Here is an 18,304-nt window from a genome sequence, read left to right on the forward strand (position 1 = left end):
AAAAGATATGATCCTATCTCTAAGTGAACCTAGAACACCCAAACTTGACATTCCTATCATTCTTGAGAAGGAAGTTCTTCCTTTGAAAGATAAAACTAATGTCTTTCCTCAAGAAGATTCCCAACCCATCCCTATGGATGTGACTATGCCTATATCTAATAAACTTCCTAAAAGTAGACCTATCCCTCCTCGTCATGATGGACTTGGTCTCCTTCCTAAACCAAATATTCCTCCCTTATATGGAGCAGTTCCTCCTCCTTCCTCTTATGGAGAGAAGAGACCTTCCTCTTCTCCTATTTTTCAACCTAAGAGACCACAACCTAAACACCCAAGTGATAAGGATGAGAACATTCCTCCTCCTCAATCTTCTCAACTTCCTACTAAGACTAGACGAAATCATTCTACACGTGAATGCCGGTGAAAGCGTCGTCTTAGAGCTCAAACTTTGCAATCCCCAAAAACAATTTCAACTAATATTATTCCATTTTCTCCTCAGCCGACGATTGAGCCGAAATCTCCTAAACATAAGATGCATGATGGTCTTGATCCTGTGCGAGTTAAAGACCCTATTTTTATAAATCTTGATGATGATATAGATGAAAATGTTACTTCTCTTGCTTCTGATAGTGAATATGAACTTGTTGATGTTGATAACCATTTATCTAACGAATTTTCTAAAGCACTTATCCTAGCTCCTAGACAAGAACAACGTGGCTTGGAACATGAACATAGCCCTTGTTTGGATCTTGTGATAGCTCCATCTGCTGTGTTGGATGTTCCTCCTCTAGCATGTTCCCTACCTTCCCGAAACATTGATCAGCAAGATCGAGGGGTAGATGATGTGCTAGACTAGTTTCATTAGCATAGCAGATTCTCTCCTCCTCTCTTTCTTTTGTTACTTCTTCTATGTGTTATTCTCATTCTTCTATTTGTTGTCCTTAGTGTTGTCTACTTGAGGACGATGCAAAGCATTGCGACCTCTTTTGGTCTCTCTCATGTTGACTCAAAAGACACATGTGTTCCCTTCTTCTAGGTGACCTTCCTTGATTGGGGAATGAAGAACAATTATGCATACATACATATGATATACATGAATTATCATACAGCATACTGACCCCGAGGAAAGCGAAGTCACCTCGTGCTTTGTGTTTTGTGTCTATTATCCTTGGGCCTATCTCACACTTGGGGGTTAAATCCTTCCAATAACGTGCTCCTTTCTCATTTCTTATATGTATCACTACCTTAAACCAATCACCCCCGATGAGGCGTGTGCGATCACTTTAACGTAGGGGGGCATACATCCCGTTCATATCTTTTCAAGATACTTGAAAATTTCTTGACAAATTTAGCTTTGCCTTGAAAATTTTTGATATCTTTCTTACATGACTCATAGTGAGGGAACCTTACTACTGACAGTCATGGTTCTCCCTCGTGATCTTCCCTTTTACTTTGTCAATCGAAGTCGTAAGATCCTTAGTCCACTGGGGGCTTGGTGTATCTTGCCTCCTTGACATGGTGAAAGTTTTTCAATGTTCTTTTCTTGTACTTTACCAGAAGTATGAGCGTACGCTTATACTCCCGCTAAAGTGGGGGCTAAATGTAGCATCCTAAAATTGTGACACTTGCAATTTCGACCGCATTTGGGTCTTCACGATGGCGATGCAACACGAAACCTGAATGGAGACCCCGAAACTTGTTCATGACATCAAAAACTGCATTTTTCAGCACCCTGGCCTAATCCTCCTTGCACCCTGCTGTCCCTGGACGTGGGACCATGGCGCCCAGCACCCTGGTCCTTCAGGACTAGGGCACCCAGCACCTTGGTCCCCCAGGACCATGGCGCCTAGCGCCTTGGTCCCTGGCCCAATTTTGGGCCCGGTCTCCTATGGGGCTTCGGGTCTTTATGTTTGCAATTTGGAAAATAGCACTTCCTGGTCGGCTCAAGGTCGGAAAAATCAGTCTTTTAACCCTAATTGACAAGTATATAAACTACATTTCCTCTCCCATTTTAGGAAAGGAAGGACATATGTGTACAAGACGTGGAAACGATATTCAAGCATTCAAGCATTCAAACATTCAAGCATTCCTTCAAGAAATTGATAATTCTAAGTTTCCATTCAAGGCTAAGTGTTGCATTCAAGACAAGGATTCAACCATTGAAGAGGAGATCACATGTCACATACAACATACAACATACAACATACAACAACATCTACACCTTCGCATGTAAGAATACAAACATTCTTACAACAAGGTACTAGTACTTGTTTTACATTACAATCATTTACATTTACAGCAATTTCTCATTTCTTGGTTAATTCCAAAACTGGGGTTTGACCTAAAGGCAAACCCCTCATCCCTAACCCCCCAATCATCCTCTCTTTTCTATGTGTAGGTTGCAGGTATGCGGCTGTAATTGAAGATAGGGAATCCTTGTGCAGGGATGAATAGATCCCCCTTCGTTTCGCGGATTTTTCGGAGGACCGTGTGCACGCTCTCGACATTTTACTGCTAATTTCAGGTCCCCAGCTGCATATCATATTCCTGTCTCTATTTATAAGTGAATCTTTCCTACTTTCTATGCATTCCTAGTTCAATCTTTCTATCTACATTTCTTTACAAAAGAGGGTATCCTTGCTATCACAACCCTTGAAACTCATATAGAATCCAATCTTGCATTGCGTGGGATTGGATATTGTGGGTTTCAACCCCTCTTTTGAATGTAAAGTCTCCCCTAAGTGAAAACCATCAACCCTAGTGACTCTCCCTTCTCTCTCCTTGGAGTTGGGGAGGGGAGAATAACTAGGGTTTGATTTTTCTGCTTTACAAATATTATATGAGGTTATTTGGGAGTTACTAATTTGTAATTGATATGCATAGGAAAATTATCCATGTGACCATGGAAACAATATGGAGAATCAAGCCTAGACCTTTGTAAGTTCATAAAACTAGGGGTTGTCTATTTGGGAAGATAACACCCCATATGTATCGTGTTTTATTCATAAATGTAAATGTTTGCAAGTGTGTTAAATTGTATTTATTAATTTGTTTAATCCAACAAGAGCCAATTTCCATGTGTAATTAAGTAATTTATTTTATTGTGTCACTTGACACATGTGCTGAATAGTGTTTTGATTTTGACATGTCTCTTGGAGGGAAATTGTTTCAACCAAAGCCTTTTTCAAATATTTGAGTGTGGTCCCAAATTTTCCTTGGGTAGAGAATCTTTGGAGCAGTCAACTTAGGTTTGACCCGTAGGTTAACTTCAGATGAGCTTCTAAGGGGTCAAATGGACTCCTAGGGTTAGTTTAGGAGATTTTCTAAAGGTCCATAGTGTATACCTATGGGTTAGGGGTATTTTTAAGCATGTAACCACTCCCATGTGACTGATTTGACCCCTCAAAAGTTGGTTTTCCCAAGATGAGAGAAAATCCATCTTGGAGGACTTCTTCTAGGTTAGCTAACTTTCCCTTCTTGTGTCAGTTTCCTCTTCCACAGTCTCTCTTCCCTTCTTTCAAGTTTTCCAGTTTTACTAACATGTATTAGGTTGGGAAGACCAACCATGTGAGCTCTCACTCTATCCAAGAGGTTGGAAAGAGTGAGAGAATCCTTCTTAAGCAAGGATTTGAGACTTAGGAAGGTAATCATGCACTCTCCATCTTTGGAGAGTAGATCTTGAAGTTTTGAAAAGTTTCGTATAAGAATATTGGCTAAGTCTTGAAAGGAAATAAGTGTGGATTTGGGCAGCTCTACTCCAAACTATCCCTTGCATACCTTTGGAAAATTCAAGGTTCGTCTAGTATCTTTCTATGTATGTTGGAAAAATGTTTGAAATATTGTACATATTTCATTGTTTTCTCCCTTTGTGTTTTTATTTGTGAAGAAAGATGTGTGATCTATCCCTTGTTTTTGGTTAAGCATTTTATTTGTTTTTTGGGTGTATTCACGACCTAAATCACTCTTGGGAGGGTAGAGTGGCCTTGGGGTGGAGGGTTTTTTGATAGCCTTAGAGTGAGAGGCTCTGTTTGGAAGAGAGTGGTCTCAAGGGATTTTTGTGACCCTTGTTACAAATTTATTGTTTATGCATTTGGGCGTCCTAAGGGGAGATATTATGGCTTGTATGCCTTGGGGGTCATAAGGATGTTGGGACAAGTTTGGAACTTATGATTTGTTCTTGGCTGCCTTGTGATGGCTTTGTGCTCAACTATTTTGTAGTTTCTCCTCAAGGTACTTAGTCCACCTTCACCCATGTAAAAATCACATTATGTGATGATGTTAAGCCTTGGGATGGGAATGTATTTTTTGTGAGTTTGTCATGCTTGATTGTGTATTATTTGAGTGTAACCCGTCTAGGTCTTGGTTCTCCAAGCTCGGGGGTGGCTTCTAGTAAGCCTAGGTTGGGAGGTGAGCCTCCATGGTCACAATTTTAAGACTTTGTATTGCAGGTTTGTTTGGAAAGGAAGGAAAGAAAAGCTAGGAGTTGCTACTATCATCATTTGTTAGTATTGCTACTGTAAAATGTATTTATTTTTGAAGCCCTCATTTAATAGAATGAGAGGATAAGCTGGGTATTCACCCTTTTGTAAAAGTTACTATGTTGAAAATAAAAGTATTCTTTATACCATGATTTATTTAAAATGAAATGCAATATTTTATTAAGTTTCTTATTGCAAGAAAGGAATGAAAGTAAAAATGGATTAAATTTTCTATAGTTTTGAGTTAAAATCTATTTGCATTTATTTCTTGAAAATAAAAGACATTTCTATCTCTTCATGCATATTGTAAAATGGTGGAAATGAATGAATATTAAAGCATGAATGTTAGTGAAAGAAAATAAAACCCTTACTTCTATTTATTTATTTCCAAATGAAAAATATGGGTAAATGGATTTTGGAATGAACAATAATATTTCATTTTAGCATGAATATAAAGTTTTAAATGATTTTTGGGCATTATAGTTGTTGCTGCAATTTATTTATTTCTGCAGTTATTTCTTTATAAAAAAAATGCAGAAAATAAAGGTAGATAAATTAATTTATTTCAAAGGTTAACTATATGTTATTAGAAATAAAAAGAAATACATTTATTTCAACAGGCTATAAGTTTCTTTAAATGATTTAAAGAAAATACATATGTGTTTTAGACTTGAGGAAATATTGCATCTTCATTAAAAAAAAAAAAAAAATTATTTTATATGTCTTGTATTAGTAGAAAAATCTAATATATTCATTTCTAAAAGGTTTTACTTTAAATATAATAAAAAGGGAAAAGCATATTTCTCTAAGGTTGTTGGTTTTATTTGACCATCATTTTATTAATTTCCTCCATGATTAAAACAAAAATATACTATAACCCTAGATATCTTTTGAGACCCACAAGGCGACTGACTCGTGTTGTGGATTGCAACCCACAAGGGGGGCGGCTTCGGCTATTCGCTATGGGCGACGACCCGCAACGATAGCCGTAGTTGTACTGTGGGCCGCAACCCATAATGGGGGCCACTTCGGCCGTTCCCTATGGGCGGCAACCACACCCGGACTATGGGCCGCAACTCACAGGGGGCGGCTTCGGTTGTTCCCTATGGGCAATACCTGACAGTAGCGGCAATAGCCGCACTATGGGTCATGAACCATAGGCATGGCTATGGCTAACCTTGTGGGGAGCCCCAACAAAAAAACTGATGTGAATAACACCCTCCGCCATTGTTTCACCCACCCTACATAACACATAAAAGCCTAACCCAGTTCAGATTAGGGTAGATAAGAAGCTTAAAAAAAATAGAATGGTGGGTTAATTTTATAAATTTTTAATTAGGTTTTCATATGTTTATTTTAATGTTTAGTAAATGAAAAAGGGGGGGAAACCCTATTCAAAATTTGAATAGGGTATCCCCATATATATTTGGAAAACTATATGATTATATTTTTACTTAATCATTAATTTTAAGCCTGGACTAATTTTAATACTTCTTATATATGTGTTTATATATAGTTAAGTGTATATATATATGTATAAGAATGTGTATGTGTAGATTTAGTTTGAGTATTCTATTATATATATATATATATATATATATATATATATAAAATAAATGCTATATATAAAAATATAGGTATATATGTATATGTATAAGATGTTTAAATAGATGTGGAATGGAAATTGCTTCTGGAAATCAGACCAAAGGAAACATCTTTAATTTGAACTCCGATGAGAAGGCTTAATTGATTGCACATATTGATGAAAGTTGGTTATGGCATAAAAGGATGTGTCATCTAAATTTTGATTGCATAGTGAAGATCACTTAGACATAGGTTGTTAGAGATTTTCCCAATATTGTTAAACCTCATAATCTGGTATAGAAAATATTAAGACATGGGAATTAGTTTAGATAGGATGAAAATTGGATAAAAGAAATGGAAGAAGAATTAAAATCATTTATTGAAGCAAGGATGAAAATTGGATAAAAGCAATGGAAGAAGGATTAAATCAGATAGAAAAGATTAAGACATGGGAATTAGTTACTAGACCTAAAGACAAGAATATTATTTGAACTAAATGGGTTTTCAGGAATAAATTAAATAAGGAAGGTCTAGTTGTGAGGAACAAGGATAGATTAATTTACAAAAGATATTCACAGGAAGAAGGATTTGATTATGGAGAGACTTATGGTCCAGTTGCAAGAATTGAAGCGGTATGACTATTTATCGTCTAATCTGCATACAAGAACTACAAAGTATATTAGATGGATGTCAAACGTACATTTCTAAACAGAGACCTAGAAGAGGAAGTGTACATTGAGCAGCCTGATGGATTTTCTTTTTTAGAAGACAAAGACATGGTTTGTAGATTGAAGAAATCTTTATATGGACTAAAACAAGCCCCTAGAGCATGGTATGCTAGATTAGATAGATATCTTTTAAAGATTGGTTTTAGCAAAGGTAATGCTGATAGTAACTTAAATTACAAAATTGAACAGGATGACATATTTCTTATGATATCATTTTTGGAGGTGAATAAATTATATGCATGAAATTTGCTAATTATATGAAGAATGAATTTAAAATGTCTATGATTGGTGAGATGGAATTTTTCTTTTGTTTGTAGATTACTCAGACTGATAAAAGTGTTTTAATTTGTTAAACTAAGTATGTGAAGGAGTTACTTAAGAAATTTGGACCTGAGAATTCTAAACCTGTCGATACTCCTATGATAAGCGGTTGCGAATATTCAAAGGATGATGAATCTCCTAGAGTAAATCCAAGCATATACAAATTGATGATTGGTGGATTGTTGTACCTACCTCAAACTAGACCTAATATAATGAACATTGTTTGTATTACTTCTAGATTTCACTCAGAGCCTAGAGAAACTCATGGTATTGTTGTTAAGAGGATATTCAAATATTTGGCATGTAAAACAGAGTTTGGGCTATGGTATCCAAAGAATGATGACTTCATACTATGTGCCTATATAGATTTTGATTGGGTAGGATATGTGGATGATCAAAAGAGAACTACTGGTGGTGTATTCTTTCTTGGAAAGAAGTTGGTTTCATGGCTTAGCAAGAAACAATCATGCACTTCATTGTCTAATGTTGAAACGGAGTATGTAGTTGATGCGACCAACTGTACTAAGATTTTATGGATAAAACAAATGCTAAAATATATAAGGATAATTTATGATGAGCCTACTATTATTCACTATGATAATACTGTTGCTATTGATATGTCAAAGAATCTAGTATTTCAATCGAAATCGAAACACATTTCTATAAGGTATAATTTCTTGAAGGAAAAGGTTGAAGTAAAGGAAGACAGATTGATTTATGTGCCTACTAAGGAATAGATTGTAGATATTCTAACTAAACCATTGCCTAAAGGTACTTTATAATATCGCAGAGACTAGTTTGGGGTCAACACCCCTCTAGAAGAGACTTCGTGATGCATGGATATATCAATCAGTTCAACTTATCAGACATATCCTTCTGATTGAGGTTGATGAGATGTTGCTACTACTCAAGGGGAGTAGTCAACTATTTGGTTTAGTATTTTGGCTTGATATTTGTCCTTTTTTATTGATGTCAATGGGGGAGAAGGTGTTTATGTAAAATAACTATCATTATTTTGGGAGAAAGTGTTAATCTATTGGGGAGAAATATATTTCAAATCAATCTTTTGGGAGATTGTTGGTATTCCTTGGCACTTGGATGTTTTTCACATTCAGTGTTGCCATCAATGCCATAGGGGGAGACTATTTGGAATATGTTGGATTTGGTTCCTAGTTGGACCTATCCCAGTTAGTCTTGGTGATCATCTTAGTTTTAATTCTGATCTGGTATGATTAGAATCTCTGGATTCAATTTTGGATGTTTATTCTGTATGGTTATATGGTTTCCATATTCTGTTGGTTCATAATTTTGTGGTCTGGTTGCTAACGCTTTTGTTCCCGATTGATATTTCTTGGTAACATTTAGCTTTACCGGTAAGCGATATTTGATGATTTGGTTAGATGATTTTGATCTGAGTTATGGGAAAGGTTTCTATTGTGATAAAGATGCTTCTTGATCATGTCCTAACTTTTTGGTAGTGTTGCAATGGTTGGCATGCTGTTATAATGGTCCTATTTAGATCTGGTTAGACTTTATGTTATTTCATTGAGGGTTTGCACTTGTTGTTGGATTTTGGTCTTAGCCAAAATTCAAGCGGATGTAATTGTTTAGGAACTTGAATTAGGTCCATGATATGTAATGTAAATCATAATATTTGTCCAGTGGTATCTTGTGATGTAATTTTTGTAATTATGGGTTTATGGGTTTAGGGTCTAGCTGACCTTGTCAATAAGGTTGATGCTCTGTATTTATAGGTGACTTATTCATGTAATCTTGGAATGGTTTTTGGGATCAGTGGTTATATGTGCATTATCAGAGAAAGGATTATGTTGAAATAGAGTCATATCATTTTTGGTGAAGGATTTGTATTGCAGGATAGACATATGTGCTTAACCAAAATTGTATCAAATATTAGTTGATTCTACTTTCATAGTTTATTATTTCCAAATTATAGTCCAATGCTTTGTAAGTTAGTGAGACTTTTCTTGTGATAAGCAATGCACTCTAGGCAGTTGGCCTGATTGCAAGGTCAATCCCCATTGTAATTATTTTACATTCTCCTGCAAAAGTATAACCTTATTCTAGGAAGGGTTTCCCACCGTAGTTTATCCCCTTACAAATTTTTCCATCATCAAAATATTAGTGTCATGTGTGTTGTTCTCTCATGGTTTATCTTTCATTATGTTGTGCTCTTATATAAAGTTTAAAATTGAATTAACTATTGTACTTGTGAGAAAACTGTTTCACCCCCACCCCTATTAGTTTTCTCCCGATATCAGAGCATTCCAACATACCTGACTACCACCTTGCATATTTAAATATATTAACAAAATTTAGGCAAATGCATGTTGATCATGCCAAAATTCAAAAAATTGAAACAAAAGGAGAGATATCTCCAAAGGCTCAGATAGAACCAGCATCCATCTCCTCAAGCGCTACTGCCTCAGGTTCGATGTCATCCTCCTCCTGTAGATTCTGCTCACTTTCTTTATCTTTCTAACAAACTACTGCTTTCAACACCACAGGGCAGTCTATCCCAGACTCTGTGTGGACCTCTAAGTAAGCCATTTCCTTCGAGAAACAATCATCACTCATAATCTATTATTCACCTATACATAGCATTACACATCCAAGATCCCTTGATCAAGATCTTGAACCACCACAAATTTATTAACCTCGACCCCTGCTCCCAACGACATGTACCAATTTTGTGACAATGGGGTATGTAAATTGGCATCGATATTATCCAGGACAACATCAATCTCACAGAGAAAATAGTTCTTGAAGATCATTTGAGCTATTTTCTTTACTCATTACTTACTCACCACCATATATACCATCATGATGATGAACATGGCAAGGATATCAGAGTTTACCCAATACTTGTGTTAAGCTCTGCTAAAATGCCCATACAAAATCTTTTTACAATATGCAGTATTAGCAGGTGCTTCATGGCCATGACTGCTAGGAGATGTTTATTAGAAATTTCCCCCAAGAAGGCCATCTATCAGTTGGTGGACTCCAGCATTACAGGCATATCCATCCCTAGAAACCCTAGCACCCTATGCTCAATCACACCGCTATAGCTCAAAATCACCAAGTAGTATGCAAAAAATAAGAATGGGGTGCTATAAATAGACCAAGCTTACATTGTAATGATTGCAAAGGTGACATAAGATGATTTCCTATAAAGTAACCAAAAAAATTATCTCATTGATGAAGAAGGATGAGGGTGATGTGTCATGTGGGAATAGCAAGCATAGTTGAGGTATCATGTTTTCATGGTACTATATAATCATGTAGTGACAGGCTGTGTCGCTGCTTTAGCTAGACTGTCACCTATCACATTCCCTTCCTGGTAGATATGACTTATACGAAATTCCTCCAAATCATTCAAAAGAATGATTTGATTGGTCGGAGCCATTGGTTGAGCATCCAACATGGAGTTTCATTTTTCCTAATCACATTTACCACATTTAGGGAGTTACCTTCCAAATGGATTTTTTGGGCCTCACTACAAATCCGAACTTGTAAATTTTTGTGATATCTCGTCCTTACTTATATTTAGATTATTTTAGTTATTATCCATTCCCTTTCTCTTTTTTTCTCAATTTGGATAAAATATAAAATTATTATAGTTTTATTATTTTTCTCTCTTTTTTTTGTGTTAATCTTTTCTTTCTAATTCTTTTATGTTTGAATTATTATCTTACTATATATAAATATTGCATTAAACCTATATATATATGTATATGTATTTATATATGTGTATGAATAGTGATTAGTTTTTAAAAAGTCATTTTCCTCCCCTCCTGTTGATGCTCTTGCAGCTCTTTCGGCTCCTTCCCCTACTCTATTTGCCCCTGCGCTTGGGCGGTGTCTGCTTGGTGGGGCTCTGGTTGGGTCCTCAAAAATGTCGAGCCTCCCTCCTATCAGTGCCTTCGACCTTCATGACTATTCGCTCCCTCCTCCCTATGCAATGTTTGGTTGCTGATGGAGGCTCTCTTCCGTCTTCACCCACGCCCACTGCGCAAGGGTTTCATGTTGGGTCCACCACGACTGGTGTTTCTGACCCAATTTTGGATTTGGAGGCCCTTGCTACTGCTGCTAGGGATGCTTGGGGTGAAGATGCTCTGCCCATGCCCTTTGGTGGAAAGCATAGCTTTTCTCAGGTGGCTAAATATGCTGCCCAGTCCTCTAAAGGGGTTCGTCCTCTTCCATGTGCCAAGACCTCTCCTGTTGTGGTTTGTGGCCTTGAGGTTCTATAGAGTGTTTACTTCTATCAATGCATTGCTTTGGTCTACAGATTTACTTGGTTTTGGCCTTCCATCCCAAACCTTCATCATTGGGTGAGTGGTTCTTTAAGCCCATTATTTCTTATGGCATTGAGCTTTTCCCTTGTGCTAATGGTTTTTTTGTTGCCTCGTTTACCTCTACTCATGATCGTGATTTTATTTTGGGTAAGCTATGGACTTAGGGGGATCTCTCCCTCTCTATTAAGCCCTGGACTCCTTCCTTCAACCCCCTTACGAAATCTCTCTTTGTTTATCCGGTTTGCTATCGAAGGTGTCTCTCAATGGGTCACCTTGCTTCTGACTATTCTCTCTCTCATCTCAAAGGTGTTGCTACTTGCTGGAAGGATCCTACGAAAGACCACTTGATGATTAATGCTTTAGATTCTGTTTCGGTTGATTCATCTCAAGATGAGGTGCCCCTTACATTTGATGAAGCCTTGGTTGATGTTATTGTTGTGGTGGACCCTTCCGCCTCCTTGGTTCCTGCACTCATTTCTACTGCTCCTCACCTTTACTCTGCTCCTGGTGATTGTTCTCTTTCTGCTGCTCAGCTGCAACAGTAGCATGGCAGTGACTCTGTAGGAGTCTTCCCCTTGATTCTTCTTTTAAAGTTCCTAATGATAGTTTTTCCTAGATGGTTGTTTGTCATAGGCGGAAAGGAAAATCTAACCCCCTTTCCCAAGCCCCTCCTTGTCATGTTTCGAGTTTTCCTCCCCCCTCCTGATTTGGGTTGGGTTGTTGATGGTTTTTTAGGTTGGTTTGGCCTATCCAACTTTGTTCTTTTGGGGTTTGCACCCCTACTTGGTCTATTTAATTTTGATAGCCTTCGACTTTGTAAAGGGTCAGCACCCTAGTTAACACTGCTTTTTAAAAAAAAACAATTATTAATATTATTATTTTATGAAATATAAAATTGTTAAAGGCTATCAATATTTGTTTATATAAAAATATATATTAAAAAAATAAAGAATTATATTATTAAAATCTCTATAACTAAAATCACTAAATTCTTGACAATGAATTAAATGCAACGCACCTTTTGCATTGTTATTCCCTTTCTAATAAGTGACTGGTATTTTTTTAACATATCAACACTTAAATTTATATTTTTTCTATCTTTTGCTTACTTGAAGTGGTGATATAATATTATTTCCTTGATTACCTACTATTTTTTAAAAAGATTATTTTGATGCTTATACATTATAATATAAATGTTGAATTTATAGGTAGACGATGTAAGACAAAATAAGACAAAATAAGCTCGTCCATAAGTTTTAAAATAATATTCCCCTTTTCTGCTCAGTAGACATTTCAAAACTTGCCAAATGGGATCATAGTGAATTTTAAAACTCAAGTCTATAGATATCTAACAGATAGTATTGAATACAAGTCAGAAGTTTAAAAAACTATTAATATGTTTTATGTATAATAATATATATATATATATTTTTATATTAAATTTTACAGCTACATAGATCAATAAGAAGAATAAAGAAAATGATACTTTCATGATTATTAAAAAAAAATTAAATTCAAGACTATAAGATTTTTGTTTAGAAATTTTAATTCTGTTTCTATAACTTTAACTTCTCCAAGCCAAAGAAAAAAAACAACAAATCAATTCCGATCACAGACTGATCTTAGTGTCGCATGACTACACCTGCAACCTAAACATTCATATCATATTCCCATCACATTCTAAACATTCGTATTTCACAGTCGAGATGAACTGATTAGGCGTAACAACACCTGTCCCCAACACAAAAAAAGTCTCAAAAAATGGAAAAAGGAGGAAGAAATGCATAATTAAGCTGCCTTTGCACTTGAAGATGATTCAAATTTCAGTCGCCTCTTTCAACCTATTGTCTTTGCAGCCACTTCGGAAGATTGGTGTAGTAACTGTAGAGGGGGTTTCTGCAACGACATTTTCTAGATCCTTAAACGTTTTCTCCAAGCATATTAAATACATTAGGAACACCAAGGTTTACCTCTGTCATTTCAATTTCTTCCGGTGCTAAATGTCTTAACAAAGCTACCATCACCCGCAGATTTGTCCCGTATATACTCTCTATTTTTTATGATGAATCCGCTTCATTTCTTCTCAGTCAACTCTGAATCATCAGAATCATATACGTCGGTGGACTAAAAAATACAGACTACAATAGCATGAGGGCATGAAAATACTTAATTTAAAAGCGAGTGGGTCAAAAAGACTTAAACTAAGATACATTTGTAAATAGCCTCCTCAGGAATCAAGGAAAAACTGTAATTTACAAATGAAGAAGGGCTCATATTTCACTATTTGAAGAGAAAAACGAGCTCGTATGCCACAGTGTTCTCTTCAAATAGTGAAATCGGAGCTCTTCTTCATTTGTAAATAGCCGTATTTCCTTGATTCCTGAGGCAGCTATTTACAAATGTCATGTTTGGGATTTACCAGGTTCTACTGAGTTTTGAATTAGGACATTATTTATTTTACATTTAGGGTTTATCTTAGTTGGGTTTATTTCTAGTTTAAGTGTTTCCTTTCTTACCTTCTCGCTTTTAGCTTGTACCCTCGTATTTTCTTAAAATGTTGCAGGTCATTTTCATTCCCTCATGCTATTGTAGTTGTAGTTTTCAATCCAATTGACCAATTCTCAACATTTGTAGACATTAAGGTAATTTCTCTGATTCTTTTTCAAAGAAAAACTAGTTAACTTCTAGAAAGGGTGTATCGAATTCCTTGGCTGTGTGGATTAATATTAATTTCAGACAAATGGATTGACAGCTGATGTATTACAAATATCCACTATATGATACGTATATCCCATGAAATGACTTCTGAATTTGTATGACTTGCCATGCTAGGAAGGCTAACCACTATATGATGAGATCCTTTTGACAATTTCCTCCATGTGAGATCCTTTTGACAATTTCCTCCATGAAATAACTGTAGTACCCTCATATTCAATTTGACGGTGAAACTCTGTCGAGGTAAGTCATTAGTGTTATTTAGCCAGGTCTTACCCAACTACACGTCCCTCATGTTTTCCAGTTTTCCAGCCAACTCGTTGTAGATGGATTGTTTACTACATTAAGTAATATATATATAGAGTGAGGCAGGCTGTTTGCTAGGTATATTTGATATGTGGAAGCAGCACAATTATTACTGTGCACCAACATTCTTTATATAGAGAGAAAGAGATATAGAGTTCAAGGTCATAAATAATCCATCTACATTGATCTGGGAAGAGCTGCCAAATAATCCATCTACATTGAGCTGGGAAGAGCTGCCAACTGAGATCTGGCAAAATGAATGGACAAAGTAATGAGTTAATATAAATAATTTTTATAACGTAAAGGTTTTCTTCCAAAATAAAAAAAATTGTTAATTGAATTCTATTACTTATCTCTACAGAAATCTTTTTATCAGAACATTTGAGGGCTCAAAAATTAATTTATGTACCTGTTTTATGTGCATTTTAGCAAATTATCTACAATATCTCACAATGCGATTCACTTTGTGATATTGAAATTTAAATAATTTAGAAAATTAAATTTCTAAAACTTTATTTTATCCGATTTTTTTTTAAAAGATTGATTATCCTAGTTTGGGTCTAGCATGCACACGTAACAGTAAACATTTTCTATTTAAAGCATGACTTCTATGTTTTTCATTCAACAGATTTCTCAATGATCTGAGATTTAACAAATCAAAAAGATGAGAGTTAACATCCAGATTATTTATACAAACCCTAATATCATATTTAAAAATATAATTTTAGGCAACACATGGATAATTTGAATCATTTTCACTTTATAGGAATGAAATTATATTAATAATTCATATATGTAAGCAATAGAAAAAATTATATCAGTAACAAAATCACATATTTCTAGTTTGTTCTTGTCTTTTTTATGTTGATTTCAAATAATTGCATTTTTAAAGCAATAGAAAACAAGTTTGTTCATGTTCTTTCTTATGATACAAACAATTTTGTAAAATTTAAAAGAAAGGAAAGAGAGACACTTATCAAACATCTTATATTGCTTCTTAGTAATTCAATGTTTGATTTACGACTAAGAAAGTTGAAAATAAAAGCAAGAGAGACACTTATCAAACACTTTATATTGCTTCTCCTTTATTCAATCTCGATCTACTACTGAGAATGTTGAAAAGAACGGAAAAAGAATCTTTGATAACAATCTCTTTGCACTGAAGATTGGGAAAAATCTCTCTGTAGTAATGAAAACTTGATAGCACTATGCAAAAACTGTTATCCATTTTTAAGTCAAATTGGGGTGCATGGCTTGGCTTCTCGTTTAGCATCACTACAATATTTTAATAAACATCTTCTATCAAGATGTAAAGAAAATATTTCTAATATTCTCAGTTCAAAAGTATCTATGGTAGAATTGGTGCAAAGTCCAATATTCTTTTATGCTTATTGCATATGAGAGAACATAGGTTAGTGCATGAAGTTTATAATACAATGTTTTTTGCAAACCTAAACACTAAATTAGACAAAAATGCAGAAGAAAAAAAAAATATCATGGTAATATGAAAAAGTGGAATTTAAATGAATCCAAAATTGAAAGGTTTATTCACTCGCCTACATACTTTCTTCAATCCATAGAAATATTTTAATTGTTATAGCCATGCAACATTAAATATGTGAACACACTCTTTGGTTCAAACCTGCAAACTTGCACCTCCTAGGATATTCAAACAAGTGAAGGTCATGAGATAGATGATAGATTGGAAAAAATTTGATTGATATCCTGGCATAAATAGTTGAATGGTTGAATTGAAATTACTCAAATAGATAGTGGGTAGGTAGAAAAAATAATTTTTTGAAATAAAGGATCCAATAGATAAGAAGGGTAGGTAACCAAAAAATTGTTTTATTTTAGAGAACAATTAGTAGTTTAGTTTTTTAAGAGTTTCCTATATTATGATCGAACGGCTACATAGGGTAGTTAGTATTTCCTAGAAGTTGTTTTTATAATTTTCTAGTAAATTTATGCCACGTTCTTATTAGATGGTTATGCTAAAGAGTTAAGAGTTGATCTAATTATTACATAGGGTAGCTAATATTTTCAAGGTCTTTTTAGAATAATTTTCCACCAATCCTGTGTGTGACAAAGAAGTGATCCAATAGTTAAAAATGGTAGGTAAGGTCATCCAATAGTTACATAGGATACTTAAGATTTCAAAGGAGTTGTTTCTATAATTTTCCAATAAACTTATGGCCCATGGGAAATAAGTGTTGACTAGTTAAGTTAGGTAGTTGGGAAATAATTTTTAATGGTAAATGGGTAATTAAGATTTCCAAGGAGTTGTTTCTATAGTTTTCCACTAAACTTATGCCCCATGGGAAATAAGTAACAAAATGGTTATGTTGGGTAAGTAAGGAAATATTATTTATTTTTTATTGTTTTAAGAGGATAATGATGGAATTTGTTTTCCCGAAAGGGGATTTCTATGATTCTATAGTAAACATATGCCCTTGGAAAATAAATAATCCAATTGTTATGTAGGGTAGGTAAGAAACATAATATTCATTTTTTTAAGAAAAATATGTAATTTATATTTCCAAAGTGATGTTTCTGTAACCTTTTTTATAAGTTCCTGTTACTATAAATAAATAAATGAATGACTATGTAGAAAAACTAAGAGAAAAAATTATTTATTTTCACAATGTTCCGGTGTCCCCACAACTTAGCCTATCCTAAGCCTCACTTAGGGAAATAATAATCCTATGAACATTGATGACAATAGATCACAAGCCAATATAATTTTATTTCTAATTTTTTTTAAGGAATAATGATGAATCATGACCAAAGTAAATAAAACAAAATAACTTTTTTTAATTTTTTTTGATAAAAGTGGATGAACCACTGAAATTATATTAAATCTTTATATTTTTTTTTTACATGGTGTCTGGTTCAACGAGCACTGAAGGGAAAGAACCAGTAAGAAAACCCTTCAGTATTGCTCAAAAAATAAAAGCCTATTTACCCATTACAAAAACCCATAGGCAACCCAGATACAACCCCTGATTACAATATCAATCACATTAGATATAAAGGAAGCTTGGAAAAAGCTTATAGGAATCAGTGAAGAAGATGGCACCCCAAAATGAGACGACCATGTCCACAAAAATAGTGTCATCACCCAAAAGGGACCAAACTGTCTATGCACCGCATGACTCCAAGGCCCTGTAGAGAACAAACCCAGAGCCAGAAGGGAACCAAGTAAAACCAGTCTTGACAACACAAGAATGGTTAGCAAACATATGCCCATCCATATAATAAGCAGAGAAGGATGGAAAAAACCCTTAGGAATCAAGGAGAGGCCTATCCATAAAAGAATCCAAAGCAAAAGCCATAACAACAACAACAAGATAAGGAGCCACCTACACCACCAAATAACCTGTCCCTCATCCGGAATATAACAGAGAAAAGGACAACCGCACCAAGAAGAGGGAATGAAGAAAGTTTCTAAATGAAAGGTCTATTAAGAGAGAAGTTTCATGCAAGAGATAGGAAAATCTGAAGGGGCAAGTGCTATATGATCAACACCCTCAACAACAGCCTTGTTTGCAAGAAAATCCACAAAAGCATTAATTTCTCTAAAATAGTGAGAAATAGAGAAGGTGAGAAAGCCATTTAGTTGAAGGAGAATGTGCTCTAAAAAATACTACAAGTGCCAAGAGAGATGCTTTTTTCTAGCAACCGCCTGAAAAACCAGCATTGAATCACCTTCAATAACAATGTCCTTAATGTTTAAAGAACGAGCAAGATCAAGTCCAAAGGATAAGGCTGAAACTCAGCCACATTATTAGTGCCATGACCAATATATTTACCCACTGCTTTGATGATCTTTGAAGAGTGACAAAAAATAATTACCCCAACC

Source organism: Cryptomeria japonica, chromosome 8 (genome assembly GCF_030272615.1).
Source record: "Cryptomeria japonica chromosome 8, Sugi_1.0, whole genome shotgun sequence".
Classification (NCBI taxonomy): Eukaryota; Viridiplantae; Streptophyta; class Pinopsida; order Cupressales; family Cupressaceae; genus Cryptomeria; species Cryptomeria japonica.